The sequence below is a fragment of the Haematobia irritans genome, chromosome 5 (assembly GCF_050003625.1).
Source record: "Haematobia irritans isolate KBUSLIRL chromosome 5, ASM5000362v1, whole genome shotgun sequence".
NCBI lineage: Eukaryota > Metazoa > Arthropoda > Insecta > Diptera > Muscidae > Haematobia > Haematobia irritans.
This window is the reverse complement of record NC_134401.1, coordinates 77,815,219-77,834,493: the sequence shown is the minus strand read 5'-3', so window position 1 is coordinate 77,834,493 and position 19,275 is coordinate 77,815,219. Positions and strand designations below refer to the sequence as shown.

General features: G+C 33.0%; 1 long non-coding RNA gene across 1 annotated transcript in view; it reads left to right on the top strand.

Annotated features, from left to right (window-relative positions):
* The window catches only part of LOC142241180 (uncharacterized), a 378,900-nt gene that overhangs the window by 101,327 nt on the left and 258,298 nt on the right, over positions 1-19,275 (top strand). The window lies entirely within an intron of this gene.

The following is a 19,275-nucleotide window of genomic DNA, read 5'->3' as shown; positions in this document are numbered from 1 at the left end:
TAAAAGAAAGCGTGTAAAAATAAATATTTGAAGGCAAGGTTGTCTATGAGCTGAACATTTGCCCTCATACCTTTTACATTAGAATTTAATTTGACTTACTTTTCCTATACAGTTTATCTTATTTTTGATATTTTAATATTTACCTCATGTGTATTTTTATTTTTCTGCTCCGTCGGGATTTGAACCGGGGTCCTCGTTATTGGTAGTCATACTGGCCTACGACACATTTATGTGATGTGGGCGCCAAAAGTTAAACTTAAGCTACACGTGAGGTCAATCCGCGTTCCCTTCTGTCGGAAGTGAACGTGTAATGGGTATCGGATCTTTTATATGTTACAGAGAATGTCTTCTAGAAGGCCAAAGTTAGGATTAATTAGACATAAACAAATTAATAGCTTGGCAGCCAACAAAGAATGAGTATGAGATCCTTTTTATACCTGACTTCACAGAATGGTATTGGGGGTATAACAAATTTGTCATTCCGTGCGTAGCACAACAAAATATCTATTTTCGACTATATACAGTGTATATATACTTGATTAGGGGAAAATTAAAAGATGATATTACTACATCGAAAAAATCCGTAGTTAACGGAACGCTAAATTTAACATATTTTTATTGCACACAAATTATTTGTTTGTAGTTAAATTTATTTTTTTTTCGAAATTTTCCACATCCCAATGAAATTTTCGTTTTTTGTAAGTATGTCTCAAACATTTTATAAACTAAACGTGGGTATATAGTTCAATGACCGTACACATAAATTCTATATGAACTAAAGCAAAAGAAAATTTTCGTACGATTCCAAAAATAGAATGAAATGCCAATGATTTTGTCCTTTATTTTTAGTTCGTTTTTATACCCTTCACCACTACTGTGGTACAGGGTATAATAAGTTTGTGCATTTGTATGTACCGTCAAGAAGGTCGTTTAGTATACCGGTCGTCTTAGAATTAAATTCTGAGTCGATTTAGTGATGACCGTCTGTCTGTCTGTCTGTCCGTCTGTCTGTATATGTAATTTTGTGTGCAAAGTACAGGTCGCAGTTTAAGTCCAATCGTCTTCAAATTTGGCACAGAGTTTTACCTTGGCTCAAAGACAATCGCGATTGATTTCGGTTCAGATTTAGATATAGCTGCCATATATATTTATCACCGATATGGCCATAATTGACGTATTTATCAACGTATTTCCTTAAAATTTCGCAGGGCCGAAAATATGGGGGGTTCTCGTCAAATATGCAAAATTATTAGATATAGCTCCCATATATATCTTTCGTCCGATTTGGACTTATATGGCCTCAAAAGCCAGAGTTTTACCCTGATTTGCTTCAAATTTTGTACAAGGAGTTCGTTTAATAGTATCGTTAATTATACCAAATTTAGTTGATATCGGTTCAGATTTAGATATAGCTCCCGAATATGTCTTTCGACCGATTTCGACTCATATACCCACAGACACCAATGATTTACCCCGATTTACTTGAAATTTTGCACAGGGAGTAGAATTAAGGTTCTGGATATGCGAGCGAATTTTAATTGAAATCGGTTCAGATTTTGATATAGCTCCCATATATATCTTTCGCCAGATTTTCCGTCATATGACCACAGAGTTCAAAGTTGTAGTCCGTTTTCGTTCAATTTTGCACAGGGAGTAGAATTAAAATACTAAGTATGCATGTCAAATTTGGTTAAAATCGGTTCAGATTTCTATATGCTTCCATGTATATGTTTTTACGATTTGGGCAAAAATGGCCAAAATACCCACATTTTCCTTATAAAATCGCCACTGCTAAGTCGAAAACTTGTAAAAGTGACTCAAATTTGACATTATTTCTTATACATGTCTATCGACCGATAAATCATAAATACACCTTTGCGAAGTTGCCTCAAAATTGGTTCAGATTAAAACGTTTCCCATATTTATACCCACCACCATAGAATGGTGACGGGGGTATAATAAGTTTGTCATTCCGTTTGTAACACATCAAAATTTCGATTTCCGACTATATAAAGTATATATATTCTTGATCAGGGAGAAATTCTAAGACGATATAACGATGTCCGTCTGTCTGTTGTAATCACGCTACAGTCTTCAATATTGAAGCAATCATGCTGAAATTTTGCATAAACTCGTCTTTTGTCTGCAGGCAGGTCAAGTTCGAAGATGGGCTATATCGGTCCAGGTTTTGATATAGTCCCCATTTGGGGTCTTGGGCTTATAGAAACCGTAGTTTTTATCCAATTTGTCTGAAATTAGAAATCTAGAGGTATTTTAGGACCATAGAGAGATGTGCCGAAAATGGTGAGTATAGGTCCATGTTTTGGTATAGCCCCCCATATAGACCGATCTCTCGATTTTACTTCTTGGGCTTATAGAAACCGCAGTTTTTATTCAATTTACCTGAAATTGGAAATCTAGAGGTATTGTAGGACCACAAATATGTGTGCCAAAAATGGTGAGCATCGGTTCATGTTTTGATATGGTCCCCATATAAACCCACCTTCCGATTTGGGGTCTTGGACTTATAGAAACCGTAGTTTTTATCCAATTTGTCTGAAATTAGAAATCTAGAGGTATTTTAGGACCATAGAGAGATGTGCCGAAAATGGTGAGTATCGGTCCATATTTTAGTATAGCCCCCATAAGAACGATCTCCCGGTTTAACTCCTTGAGTTTCTAGAAACCGTAGTTTTTTTTCTGATTTGCCTGAAATTGTAAATATTCTGGTATTTTAGGCTCACAAAAACGTGTATCGGATTAAGTTTTTAGCGGTCCATTTGGTAATGCCTCCATATAGACCGACTTCACTTCTTGAGGGTGTAGAAGGCGCACTGATCATGAAAATTGCTTGAAACTCAATGTAAAATTTCCAGATTTTACATCTACAGATTTAAGATTTCAAATCAAGACAACTTAGTGCTGTATATACTTGTTTTTTACTAACATAGTGTACCATCCAAGGGCATTAGGCGACTTAAATTTTAAGTCTATAGGTTATAAAATCTGTTCAGATGAAGTCAGATTTAAATGTATGTATTTGGGACAAAAACCTTTATATATAGCATCCAACACATTTGACGGATTTGATATAGTGTCGAAAATGTGGATTTACAAAGTGGTGCAGGGTATAATATATTCGGCCCCGCCCGACTTTAGACTTCCCTTACATGTTTTTTTACTAACATTGTGGTCCGTCCCGGTCGTAAACCAATTTAAATTTTGAGTCTAGACATTTTGTGAATGTATAAAAAAATGCCCAAATCGGTTCATATTTAAATATTTGTATATGGGAAAATAAACATTTATATAGCTCCTAACAAATTTGAAGGTGTTAAGATGTTGGTATACATACTGGTGAAGGGTATAATTTAGCCGGCCGCGCCCGACTTTAGACTTTCCTTACTTGTTTAATATGAGAATGAGTTAATTCGTGTTTTCCTATTGGACTTTACGATTCGCATTAAAAAAGATTTCAATTTCATACCGTGAAACAAGTTGTCAAAATTACTAGAGAAAATGGGCGGAGCTGAACTATCAAAAACAATTTGTTTGCTTCTTTAACTCTCAAGGATTTGATTAAAACTGTCTGTAAAACTGAATTTTCGTTCTTATAACAACAATATAGGTCCTTCTTTTTCCAATTCCCAAAGAAGGAACAGAATAATGTTTGCGGGCATTTTTTAGAAAGGAAGTGCAAGGCATTTTAGCATGCATGATAGGAGAAGGCATATGGGAAGGTGTTAAGGATCCCAAACTCATGGGTTAAGAAGGCAAGATTTTTGCGGTACTTCGCAATTTTCCCGCTGGAATACAATGCACACACATGCACCCACACGCTACAACAAACCTAACTACAACTCTCTCGCTCTCACTCTCACACAACAACGACAACAACGTCAATAATTTTAGAAAATTTTCTCCATGAAAAATGCATCAATTTAAAAAATTAAAACGATTCGCCATATCTACAGAAAATTACCTTTCATTTGATACCAAATTTACACAATACCATCTCACACGCCTACAATATGTACCCAAAAAAAAGTGTAGCGTATTAATATATATATATATATATATATATATATATATATATATATATATATATATATATATATATATATATATATATATATATATATATATATATATATATATATATATATATATATATATATGAGCAACTCAGGCACACAAAGATGGTGATTGCACTCATAAATTGTCGGGTTTTGCACTAAATTTCAAAAGACTTAAAAACAAAGGCAAATTATTGTTTTGGTAAAACAATTAAATTTATTAAAATAATAAGAAAATGGGAGTAATTTGATCACATAGGCCAACAAAATTGACATTTCCTGTTATCAAGTAATTCTTTTGAATCTGTTTATTGTCTATCCATAAGTAACATTATCAAAAGTTTAACATCGATATCAAATGTAATACATTTTGGAAGTAATTACATTAGCGACCATAGAGTGGTTATGTGCGTGAAGCGACTTATTATATACAATGTTTTATATTATTTAGATCTAAAATGATGCCTTTGTTATTTGACTTAATGATTAATTATAATTCTCATTTTCATTATTTTATCGCCATATTCAATGAACTATTGGAGTCGTAGATACCGTTGAAAATAGGTTCGCTTTGTATCACACATACATGTCTGATAATATATTCATTACCTTGTATGTGTGTAATACATGCATACACACCACTCAATTAATGTACCTAAAATGAGGTATAGAGAAAAGATTATACATAGGCTCTCCCATTAGAAATTACTTTCCCAATGGGAATTTTAAAGATTTCTGTGTTAATTACATACTAGGAAAACGAGCTAACGTTTTCAATTTGCTACCCAGCAAAAAAAGCGTAGCCAAAAAAGTAAAAAAAAGTTCTTTTTGGATCCGGAAGTGGTGCAAAATTAGCGCAGAAACGATGAATTTAACACTGGCTTGCCATAGGACGGATATGCATCACTTCAACAGCCGTTGTACTGAATATGCATCACTTCTTAAGGTGTAATACGAATTCAGTGTTCTGGATGTGAATTAACAAATTTTGTGCCATTTTGATAAATAAATAATTTTTATTTTTTTTTTATAATTTCTAATGCATTCTAACGCTTATCTGAAACGGATGACATCAAATAATTTCAAAACTTCGCAATTTTTTTCGACAAAACTTAAATAAATTGTACCATTTAATTAATCGTCACTCTCTTTTTGAAACAAAAAAAGTTAAAATTACTCTTTAACCCTAGACAGGCATGCTTCGTCAAAATGACGACGCGTAATTTCCTTTTGCGATTTAAAATGCTTTTTAGTCTATTGGGAAATTTAATATATACTAATTCGACCGTTTTATGCATTTTTATTTTATACTAATTAAAAACATATTGAATAAGAACATAAATTCAAATTGCCTTTTTGGTGCCTTTTTAAAAAAAGCACCAACTTGGTGCTTTCTGGCATTTTCATTTAGTGGTTTTGGTGCTTTTTTTCATTTTGAACAGTATTAAGTTTAATTGATATAAAATTTGGATTAGACTGTCAAGAGCTTAAGTGTCTAAACCAGTGTTTAGACTTATTTTTTGTATATAATTTTATTTGAATTCAACGGAATATATTTTGTATCTAATCTGAACTATTGTAAATTACTGTTATTGAAATCCATGAAATACTTTTACGATTCATCGAAATTGCCAACTTATCGAAATACGTTATTGTGAATTGTAACTTTATAGTTTAAGTTTCTTGGACAGTAAAAATAAGCTAATCATTCTATTCCTTCTAATACCTCAAACGGTGAGCATATCCCTCAATAAACTTACAATACCTCAGAATTGTAATACCCGTCTTTACTTTCTTGTCTTCTCTGTTGCTCGACTTGGTGCCATAATTTCTCATACACTGAGATTTTATGCCACCTACTGACATTATACCATTCTCCTAGGCCTTGGTATCTCAAAGTGTTTTACAGTCCACACTACTCCAGGAATTGGTGTCCACTTCGCTCTCACTCCAAACAGCCACCGTCGCCAATCCCCCTATACCCTAACTTTAAACATTAAGAAACTCAACTTTATTGCAAAATATAGAATTTGATTGTTATGACGGTGGTATTGATTATTTTTTAATTAGTATTATTATATATTATTATTCTGTAGAAAAGTCTAGCGACGAGTGCCGAATTTTTGAACATGATACAGATGTCATTAAAAACGTTTGTATTAAATTCACAAAAGCACGCACAACTGAAATAAGCAATAGACTCCTTCCATATATTAATATTTTGAAAGTTGAAAGACATTACTGATCAAAATGAATTGGATGAAAGCATTTAAAACTGATCAAGGTATATACTTGAATAGCGGTTCATAACTTCATAAAATTACAAATTCAATACACAAAAGTTCTATAATACATCTTAGGAATCGTTTTTTATACCCTTCAACACTACTGTGGTACAGACTATAATAAGTTTGTGCATTTGTATGTAAGGCCAAGAAGGAAAAGTCTGAGACCCATCGTTTAGTATACCGATCGTCTTAGAATTAAATTCTGAGTCGATTTAGCGATGTCCGTCTGTCTGTCTGTCCGTCCGTCTGTCTGTCTGTTCATGTGTTTTTGTGCGCAAAGTGAAGGTCGCAGTTTAAGTCCAATCGTCCTCAAATTTGGCATAGGGTCGTTTTTTTGGAGCAAAGACAATCGCTATTAATTTTGGAAAAAATCGGTTCAGATTTAGATATAGCTGTCATATATATTTATCCCCGATCTGGTCATAATTGGCGTGTTTATCAACCGATGTTCTTCAAATTCCGTACATCCGAATATTTTATGAGTCTCGGAAAACTTGCAAAATATCAGCCAAATTGGTTCAGATTTAGATATAGCTCCCATATATATCTATCGTCCGATTTAGACTTATATGGCAACAGAGGCCAAAGTTTACTACCGGTTTTCGTGACATTTTGCAGAGAGAGTAGAATTGACATGCTACCAAGTTGATTGAAATCGGTTCAGGTTTAGATATAGCACCCATATATATCTTGCGACCGATTTGCACTTATATGGCCTCAAAAGCCAGAGAATTGCCCTGACTTTCTTCAAATTTTGCACGAAAGGTACGTTTAACGTTGTCGTTATGTGTGCCAAATTTGTTTACAATCGGTTCTTATTTAGATATAGCCACCGTGGTGCAATGGTTAGAATGTCCGCCTGGCATACACAAGGTCGTGGGTTCGATTCCTGCTTCGACCAAACATCAAACAGTTTTTCAGCGGTGGATTATCCCACCTCAGTTATGCTGGTGACATTTCTGAGGGTTTCAAAGCTTCTCTAAGTGGTTTCACTGCAATGTGGAACGCCGTTCGGACTCGGCTATAAAAAGGAGGTCCCTTGTCATTGAGCTTAACATGGAATCGGGCAGCACTCAGTGATAAGAGAGAAGTTCACCAATGTGGTATCACAATGGACTGAATAGTCTAAGTGAGCCTGATACATCCGGCTGCCACCTAACCTAACCTAGATATAGCTCCCATATATATCTTTCGTCCAATTTGGGCTTATATGGCCTCAAAAGCCAGAGTTTTGCCCTGACTTGCTTCAAATTTTGCACGAGTGGTACGTTTAACGTCGTCGTTATATGTGCCAAATTTCGAGTACGTTTAATAGTATCGGTAAGTGTGTCAAATTTGGTTGAAATCGGTTCAGATTTAGATATAGCTCCTATATATATATCTTACGCTCGATTTACATTCATATGACCACGGGGGCCAAAGTTATACTCCAATTTACGTTAAATTTTGCAAAGATTGCAAAATTATTATTCTAACATAGTTCAGACAACATTTTGACTTGTATTTCAAACAACAATCTATAATAATAAGCTCCAAAAGGTAGAAGGGACCAAATAATGGTTGTAAATAAAGTAAATAGATTGACACAACTGTGATTTCATTCTAAATGCAGAATTTTCATTACAACAATCGATTTTCAACCAATATCTTCTCTGTGTGTGCTGGGTAGTAACAGATAAAATTTGTATAAGTTGGAATTTTCATTACAACAATCGATTTTCAACCAATATCTTCTCTGTGTGTACTAACAGATAAAATTTGTATAAGTTAGTTGTCATGCAGAATAATAGAGTAGACGTTCCTTCTATACTGCTTTCAATAAGTACTGAAATCGTCTTTCAATTTGGTGTTTCTTTTTAGCTATAAAGCTAATATGTATTAAAAATAGGATATTACTTTCGAGACTTCGTTTTATAGACGTGGTATAATTTTCGCTTGGAAATTTAGGTTGTGGTTGACTATTTTGGGATTATTCGTTTGGCTTGAGATCATTGACTGATGAAAAAGGCTCGTGTTGTTGTTTTTCATTACTTTTTTTATTGAAATGTTGCTGTTCTCGGATATTTCGATACACCATCGGTGATCATCTTCAGCGAGATATTATATTTTACGCAGTTATGACTTTCTCCTTACAAAGTTCATGTCTATGGTTGACTTTTTCAAAAGGACTGTTATGGCCACATGACAAAATTAGTAGAAAAATTACATTAAACTTACATTACATTAAACCTCATTTCTCAGTATCAAGAACTCAACAACCAAATTTTAAAGTGAATTGCATTTTAAGTTCATCGTTAGAGTAACTACTCGTTTCTTCCACACAAGGAATTTATTTATTTATTTATAGTTGATACTAAATTTATAGTAAATATAATATTAGTATAACATTTCATTAACATTCAGCTACCCAACAACAAAATTTGGAAGTGCTTCTAAAGGCACTACTTTAAAATTAATTCCAAAAATGTTCTTTATTTTTACTACTCAGGAAGTTCTTTTAATTCATTTTTATTACTCACTGTTTTCATATTTTTAAAGATTTAAAATTTTTTTTTTTTTTTAATTTTTTTAAAATTTCTTTGTTTCAAAAAGGTTAACGACAGCGTAAGGATTAATAAAATGGTACAAACTATTTAAATTTTGTCGAAAAATGCTAAATTAATTCTAGAAAAATTGCGAAATTTTGGAAATATTTGAGGTCAAGCGTTAGAATGCATTTGTTATTATTTATTTATTTATCAAAATATAGCAACATTTTTTATTTCACATTCAAAACATTGAATTCGGATCACACCGTAAGAAGTGATGCAATTTTGCACCACTACTTTTTTGTCGACAATTTGTTTGCTTGGTAATTATATGTTCTCATTGTTATAACGAATAAATGAATCGTTAAGGTAATGAACATGTTTGTTAATATTTCGTTGTTTAGAAGAAAATTCCTAATAACGACGAACAATTTTGTTATATTTACGAATTTGTTCGTTGGCTCAACTCGTTAATATAACACAGTTTTTCTACCAGGGTTGGCGCAGATTCAGTGGCCTTTCTTCAGTACGTTTGAACTAAAACCGATGTTTTTCGCACCGTGGATTTTCCTAGTATCGATCTTCGAAAAGCCGATCATTCGATTCGGACGACGATCTTATATATTCTAAATTTAATTTTCATTATGATGTAAATGAATAGAGTATTTTAAAATGGTGCCACGTTTGGTGTTATGTTAACTAAAAAATGTATTAAGATTTTTAACATGGCTATAGCGCCAAATGGAAAATCATGATTGCATTTTATGCATACCGAGTATTTCCTTCCGGCCACTAATGAGTGTTGTTGATGTGGTGGCTATTCCTGGATTTCCATCCATGTTGACGAGCATTAAACCCTAACTTCCAATGCATATTTTACGATTGTCATCCTAGTTAGTTAGGTTTCTGATGTTATCGAATGATATCACCCGCTGTCAAAGTTGAATCACTTGTACTAAACCAAGGGAAATTAATTCAATTACTATTTATGTATGTGATGACTGAACAATTTGTTGAACAGGTCATTTGATAATGACTCATACGTAGTTTTCAAACTTTATTCACATATCATATCAACATAAAAAAGACGTAATAATTAACGAGCTTTTCTGACAAGCATTCGAAAACAATTTGATATTACGTTTTGACAAATGGTGTTTCTAATATTGCCCAGTGTTGTTACTTTTTCAGCTACAATTAATATTTGGGGTGTGAAGCCGGAAGAAAACAACAAGTACACTCGAACAAATATTCACGCTGAATAAAAAACTGAAGATGATGGATAAGTCCATTCGCCTGCATGGATAATGTGTAGTTGGGCGTGTATAGATTTGTATCTGAAAGTTACTTTTCAATGACTCAAATGATCCTTAATCTTCTTTGTTCATAAAGCTCAAGTAATAATTAATTATAAATATAAGTGTTTTGGTTTAAATTCTCATTCCTCATATAGCTACTACCATCTCAATCTCAGGTTGTTTGATACAGTTCGTCTTTAACTATTAATATTTATGGCAAACATAAAAATTTTGCAATGCTAACCATTGCTTCACGGCGACCAACCAACTGTATTTTTCTGTTAAATAAGTTTTTTTACATTGGCTTGTGGGCGCCCAAAACTATGCTATATAAATATAACTGTTTTTTATCACAATGGACTGAATAGTCTAAGTGAGCCTGAAATTTAATCGGGCTGCCACTTTAACCTAAATATAACTGTTTGCGTTGATTTTGCGTTGGTGGCTATAGCGAAAATTGGATGTTAATGAAAATGTGTTGGCTTAAAAACTGTATGGTCCGCGGTTCGAATATTCGATCATATAAAAAAATTATATGATCGAATAATTTCTTCTACATTGTTTGTTTTACAGAAAACGGTGCTAGGGACTAAAAACCTTGTGGAAGTGGGAAAGACATGAGGGACGATGCAATTAGCCAGAAAAGATTTTTTTAGTTAGTCTTTATGAAAAATGTACATCCTGTAAAAGAATCAACGTTAATCACAAAAATTATATACTTTTCTTCTAAACAAACTTCCTTACAGCGATTTTTGTTTGTCTAAAATTTCGTTTTGGAGGAAAGAATTATTTTTGTTCATGCAAAAGTGGTCATCTTTGTTTTGCGTACCACTGCTCGTTGCCTTGATACACAGTGAGTCAGACATATCGGGCTGCCATTATACCTAACTTAACCTTGGTAGCGGAAGTTTTGCATCGCGTTCAAATGTGGACGACAAAATTGTAACAACACCAGAAATTACCCGAAAAGTGAAGGCCAGATTTGATCGCAATGCACGCGTGCATGATTGTTAGAGGCCATAGACTAACACCACGTACAAAATTTTAAGAGGCTTTAAAGCGGTCCGATATAATCCATTGGCCTATATCAATAAAAAAATAGTGTCAAGTTTCGTGCTTCCGTTAACAGACGAGCGGACGGACGAACGAACGAACGAACTCAGCACTTCACCATGATGCAGAATATATGTATTTTATGGGGTCTGATATTGATATGGTGGAGGGCATAAACATCAAGTCAAATATCGTTTCATTTAAGTAAAATATTTCTCCAGAGGGTACAAAAATCAATACGATGACTTATCTCTTGGATTAGGTTGAAGCGTGTTTTTTTTGGAATTTCCAATAAAAAATGTAATATCATCTCCTTGTACGAAGAAGTCAGCTACTACACGCACAGAAAAACCATGTTTGGACATGGTTGCCGCATCCATTTAATGCTTATCTGGAGCATGTAATTGCCGCGGAAACCGTGTATTTTGTCTTTGTAAAAATAGTTTTCGAGCGGAGAAAAATGTATGGTGGCAATAAGCATTTGAATGGTTATCAAATACCGCAAACATGTTCTATCATTTAAATTATAGAATTTGAGACCATTAAATGGTCGGGAAAATCATGTACCTGACCATTCAATTTTTTTTACTTTCTTACAGGGAAAAAAGTATTTTTATAGGTTAAGTATAGATATGTCTAGAACCATTACATGGCCATAAAGACCGTTTACATTTTTTTCGTGACCATTTAATTTTTTAACTTTTTTGCAGCGAAAAGAATTTTATAAAAACATTGAGCAGGTACACACGATTTTCATTTTGCGCGTCAGTCGTGTGTTGATTGTTTCTTGGAATGGACGGAGAATACGGATTTACTGTGTTTTGTGTTAATTTATTTATTCATAAGTGGCACGAGGTTTTATGTGAACACAAAAAAGGAAAGTGTAATTGAAAAATATACCTGTTTTTTGTTCTGCATTTTGCTATATGGATCATTTATTTTTATTTGCAGTTACATGATGTCTGCGTTTGTATATTTGATGGGCGCACGATGTAAATATGGAATGATTACTTATTGTTGAAATTGAAATAAAATAGTGTGTGTAAAAATATGTGATGGTTGACATTATAAATACAAACAAACAATGAATTAGTTTATAAATAAATGAAAACAAATAAATAAAGTTAATTTTGTGTTTTCTTTTCTCAAGTGGCGTCCTTTTTTCGACGATGAAAAAAGTTTTTTCATAAAGATCAAAACATTTTAGGTTGTGACCATGTTCTTTTAACTAGAAGAAAAACATTTTGAATGAATACCATAACATTTTAATTGTCTTTTCATTCAAACAAAATTCTTTTTATCAATATAATAACATTTTAGATGAGGACAATTATATTTTTCTTAGAACCATGTTCACTGATCCAACATGGTTGCAGGTTAAAATGTTACATGGTCGCCGCAAAAATAGCTCCTATCATGTTTCTTCTCTGCGTGTAGTAAGTAGGGACTAATAAAAGTCACACAGGCAATATGCAATGTAAAACTAATCCAATCGCTCATAGAATGATTCTCATACTTTTTAGTTAGACTGTATAAAGCTATAAATACATGCAATTGATCACTTCCATATTGAGTTGTTTATGTCTTCCATTTCAATTACGGTCGCAACAACCTAGCCCCTGAAAACCTTTCACCAATACTTATTCATCTGTGAAATTTGAGTAGTTTGTTGGATAAAATGCCAAAGGCTTAAGTTGTACCCATTTCCATGGTATTCATCAGTAGTTACCTGGATAACAAAATATACCTTATGCTGCACTGTCGACCAGCATTTAGTCTAATGTCTGTGGTATCTGCCATATTCATGGTATAGCAAACTCAAACCCTTATGCCTTGGACCATGTAGCATCCATTTTAGCTTTTAGTTGTATTCAGTCAGTCAGTAGCCTGCTAAGTGGCTTGTTGGAAGAATGTTTTCACAAAATATGCAAACACTGAGTGTGAGAGTCTAGTTAACCCAGTTTACAAACCATATTCAAATAAGAGACCATGTGCCTGTGTGGATAAAATGGCTTGGATACAAAAAAATCCTGGCCATAGATAAACAGCAACATACAAACATCCGGAATGCACGAATATACCGGTAGGTCCATAAAAAAATACCATATGGTTGCTAAAATTTATAACCATTAAAAATTCAACAAATCCCATCAGTGTAGATATAAAATTCATTAGAGTTATGTTTTTTGTTTTTGCTATATCCTTGGTATCGTCATCATCATCCCCAGACACATATCAGCCACCCCCATGGCAGTTCTCTCAATATCAAATTGGCTAAAAGTATCTTGTGCAAATGGTTTTAAAAATCAAATTGGGGGGTTTTTGAAGTCTCGTCCAAGAGCAAATATTCGAATGAAATGAAAAAGTTCAAATTTGTTCAAGAGTTGTTTTTGCTCAATTTTATATTTGGCCAACCTGATAACCATGGCTAACAATTGGACTAAATTTATGGGACAATTATTTTCATGTTTTTATAACTTTCAAAGGTCGTTTGTTTCAATTTCAGAGCAAAAGAAACATTTATCCATATTTTTTATGTTTATCAGTCTCACGCGGTGAGAAGGTGAAAACATATCTACGTAAGAGCATTTCTTTCACATAAAATCATTTCCAAATATTTCGGGCATCAATCTTCATGCTTTGACTCAACACTTCTGTAGATAACATCGTTATGTCTTTATCAATGGTAATTTGTTCAAAAAAATATAATGGCACATGAGATTTTAGGCCAAAGTCAAGTATGATTTTATGACATTGTAGCTTAATCGAAGTTCAAGTTTTGGACGTGTCGGGGCTTTACAGTTTTTTATGTTTACACCAATCCCTCGATTTACGTTGTTTCGATTTACATCGTCAAATGTTTCGTTCCATTAAACCTCGATTTACGTCGTCGATTTTTTTGCCAACTTTATCAGAAACGCCTTCCATAAGGGAAATAAGTACTAACGATGATTACATCGAAACATTTATTTCTGAAATTCTTACCGAAAATTCGTCAAATTCTGATTGATATTGCACATATGTCGCAATCGTCGAAGTGTCGATGTTTATGTTGTATACAACGTAACGGTTTTTCATTTCTTTAAGAACTTAATTTTTACACCCGGATACTTTTGAATAATGAATTGTTATTTTTATACCCTAAACCACATAGTGGTCAGGGTATAATAAGTTTGATGTGCCTACCAGAAATATTGATTTTAGACCCCATAAAATATATACCGATCGACTCAGAATCACCTCCTGAGTCGATCTAGCGCTTGGTGTCCGTCCGTCCGTCTGTCCATGTATTTGTTGTTCACAGGATTTCGGTCGCAATTATTAACCGATTTTGATGAAATTTTGTACAGGGAGTTTTTTGGGCACAAGGACGAACGCTATTGAATTTGGAAGAAATCGGATCAAATTTAGATATAGCTCCCATATATATGTATCGCCCGATTTGGGCAAATGGGGTTACGTTGCGCGTTTTTACAAACGGATCGTCACCAAATTTGGCAAAAAGTAGTCTTTTGCATCGCCCTTCAAGTCTGCAAAATTTCATCCCAATCTGTTCAGATTGATATATAGCTCCCATATATATGTACCGCCCGATTTTTCTAAATTTGGCCATAAAACCCTTATTTATCAACCGATCTTACTCAAAGTTGGCTAAATGTAATCTTCTATAGCACTAACTATATGTGCAAAAAATCATCGAAATCGGTTCAGATTTAGCTATAGCTCCCATATATATGTACCGCCCGATTTTTCTAAATTTGGCCATAAAACCCTTATTTATCAACCGATCTTTCTCAAAGTTGGCGAAATGTAATATTCTATAGCCCTAACTGTATGTGCAAAATTTCATCGAAATCGGTTCAGATTGAGATATAGCTCCCATATATATGTATGCCCGATTTTCCCAAATTTGGCCATAAAACCCTTATTTATTAACCGATCTTTCTCAAAGTTGGCCAAATGTAATATTCTATAGCCCTAACTGTATGTGCAAAATTTCATCGAAATCGGTTCAGGTGTAGATATAGCTCCCAGATATGTATCGCACAGCAACAGTCAGTGTTGCTAGAAGTAGGGGAAATTTCCTATATGTAGGTTTTTTCTAATATTTAGCGTCTTGTAGGGACGTAGGGCCACAATGTATGGACATTTTCACTCAACACAATTTGTAATAATTCTTACATTTTGGTGGCTCTAGAGGAGGAAATTAGAAGCCGGCAAGGCTTGATCTTTAACAATGTGTGGTAACAACAGTTACCACTAGTGCAAAAAAAAACAAACAAAATTTCAAGATTACCACAAATCTACCAAACAAATATTTCTATAGACATTTTTGTCAAAACTATATTCCTGTAGGAAATTTTGTCAACATTTTATTTCTATAGAAAATTTTGTCCAAATATTATTTCTTTAAAAAAATGTCCTCAAAACTTGATATCTATGGAATTTTTCTCAAAGTTTTCTTTATACATAATTTATTATCAAAATTTTATTTCTATAAAAAAAAAAAAATATTTAACAAAAAAAAATATTATTTTTGGTATAATTCTACCAACTGTGGCAACCGTGGTGGAAAAATTTATTTTCTACGTTACTTACGTTCCATTTTCATGCTTTAAGATAATAAAGTACATACAACCATTTTAGTTTGTAAATTTTGTTTAAATATAACGAAAAATATTGTAGGGAAAATTGTTTGGGAATGTACGGGAAAGTAGGGAACTTTTTTTGACTTTGTAGGGTAAACCCAACATTTACCCTGACAACACTGACCATGAGCTATAGTCAGATTGAGACAAAGCACACATAAACATGTACCCCTTAATTTTCTTAAATACCGCAGTTGCAGGTTTATCTCCCAGAGCTATATCAATGTTACCCCACAAATGCTTATGATTACTAATTCTGTAAGGGTGGTTTATGGTATGATATAGTCGGCCCCGCCCGACTTTCTACTTTACTTACTTGTTTTGTTTATACACACAAAAAAATTTCACGAAAATTTTTCCAATTAAAATTTAGTTGAGTTTTAAAAAATATTCAATTAAAAATTTAATTGATTCAACAATAATAGTATCAATTAAATTTTTAATTGGATCAATTAACTTTTTAATTGACCTTCACTTAATTTTTTAATTAATACTATCATTTCTGTGATTGAAGACATTTCAATTAAAAATTAATTGGATCAATTAATTTCGTGATTGAATCAGAAAAAAATTTTTGGTGTGTATGTTTGCTCTATGTACATATATTTATTTATTTATTTTTAGGAATAAAAGACTGAATTACCTTTAATTTTGAAATTTTTTTTTAATTATGTACACGCACATACATATATAATTAAGTGAACTTAGGATTCGTTATGAGCAATTTTTAATTCAGTTTACGTCGTTTCGATTAACGTCGTCAAATTCCGGAACCAATCTCGTCGTAAATCAAGGGATTACTGTATACAATTTTTTACGTTTCGTGACAAAAATAATATTTTTGTGCTTCATGTATAGACATCCCATTACAATTTACATTACCAGTGGTAGATCTGTAGCGTTACATTGCGGTGAGTTATATTGACAAGCCTAAATGACTATGATAATAAATACTTCTCGGTAATTTGTGATGATTGTTCGCCGATAATTATCTAAAAATTAAAAAGAGTCTCAGCAAAAAAATTCGTTTTGAATTTTACATGCATTGCATTGCTTTAGAAATTGTGCCTTGGAAGTTCATTTGGATGAAGAAATTTAAAAAGCTAAGAAACGATTGTTTTCTCTTTCACTTTCTACTTTTATTAGTAATTTTTGTTACACTTTTATTTTCTTATTATCAAATTGAAAAACTTCTTCGCTTCCACCGGGGTTGAACCTAGCTCTGTTGACACCATAATAGAACGCCTTAGCACACTCAGCCACAAACGCCATTGAACAAGATGCATCAAAACGTCTATTCAAATGTTTGTGATATGGACCTAATGTGACACCACGACATGACATTCTAATTACTTCCTGAGATGTTCTTTATTATTACGAATGAAAAAATAAAGAACGCTGGTACAAATCTCGCCATTAAATATTTTTCTAAAAAAATATTTTTTTTTTTTTGTATGCTATTCATCGTTTTTATTTTCGTTTTTTTTTTCGGCATATATATATCCATTATCCATGAATACAATGCATATGTCAACAATTACATTATTTCCAACACTTATTCATTAGAGAAATGTTAAGTAATTTTTTTTAATACTTCCGTCCTATGACAGCCCATGTAAAATTCATTGGAAATGATTCAAATATGCACTACTTCCGGATCACAAACTGGTTATCCAAACTAATTTTTTGGAAGTACTTTTGTTTTGCTAGGAAACTACTTATTTCATGGCCGAAGGTATGTCTGGGGTGAGCACTTTCCTCGTAGGACATGGTGGTTATTATACTTTGAGTAGGATTACCTACAATATTACCTTATAGTTTTTGAAAAGCGGAAGTGAGAAATGTGCCATAAATTGAAAGAAATTGTGGACTAACGTAATCACCGAAAATGTTTTTTAGGACTACATACTTTTTTAATCATTCAATTATCTAAGAAGAGATGGAAAATAACTATGGTTTTTTTCATCTAGTTTTTTTATTCTCTCTTTCATACTCTCTCACGTTTCTGAACATATATGAGTTTATACGAAAATTCTAAATTAATATATGTTTGCATCCAGAAACGTTATATTTAAGAAAATGTAATGTCCCGAACATAATATGTTCTAACATATTAACATATATGTCCCAAACATGTTATACTAGTTTATGCACATTATATACTTGCACATAAAAATAATGTGCTCAAAATGTTAGTTCCAAACAGATCATTTTTACACCCAAACAAATGAAAAACGTTATTTTTCGTCCATGTGATGACATTTCTAAATCTTTCAAAGCTTCTTTATATCTCTATACTTACTATTACAGTAAGATTGCTTTGGAGTACTCCTAGATTGGTTATTGTTGGATATGCCACCGGAAAAGTTATATTTTCGCACCATACTTGGTTTTGCTTGAGTTTAACATGAGGTTGTGGTAGTTATCCTAAAGTCGAGGCCCCCGAATTTAGCTATATCTTACTTATGTACTCGTACATGTTTCTCGATTGAAGCTTGAGCTTGTCTATTACAGTGATAATTCGGTTTTGGATCACTGTGCAGCGAATATGTACATTAACATAGCAAATGCTCATCATAATTGTGCAAATTATATCCTCATGGTAGTGAGTGAATGCAAAAACGAAACATAATCTAAGCATTTGCACGCACTTGCCATAGATTGTCCATCAAAGAGCACACGCACATTGAAATATCAAATGCCGTATTACAAAGTGAATAGCTGTCATAACCAAATCAAAATATTGCTGTTGAGATATAATTCGAATAGATTATTATGTTATGCTGAAAATCAAAGGGAACACGCAAACATATTTTCTCTTTTACCGAAACGAAATGTTAGTCGAAAGTATTCAATGGGGTTTCATTAGGTCGAACTTGAACATAATTCCACTATAGTATAAACATAAATTGGGATTTATTTGTGACATAACTTAGTATTTGCCTAAAATTTAGTTTCGAATTAAAATTTGGGCTCCAAGAAATAATAATAATACCCGATAAAATAAAATTCTTTCCCCACAAATGAAGTTTTAGACAAACAATCATCGTTTGAAATTTCAATTTCTTTTTTCGCCGCAAGAAAGTTTCTTTGGAAGAAAAGCATAGAAATGTCGCTACGTAAGTTGGATCTTTACGGAATGTGAAAACAATTTAAAAAACATAAATTTCCTTTTTTTAATTTTTTGATCAATTGTTTCTTCTTTCATATCTTTCTCACTCTCATTATATTTCATGTTATGTTGGCATAACTGCGGCAATGATGACCACATCAACCAGATCCAATCCATGATCGTATACCTGTGGTGGCCATACAGAGCTAGATTTATGTACAATTTTTGGTTATATCCTGCGAGGGTCCCACGGGCATCGTTCTGTGGTACT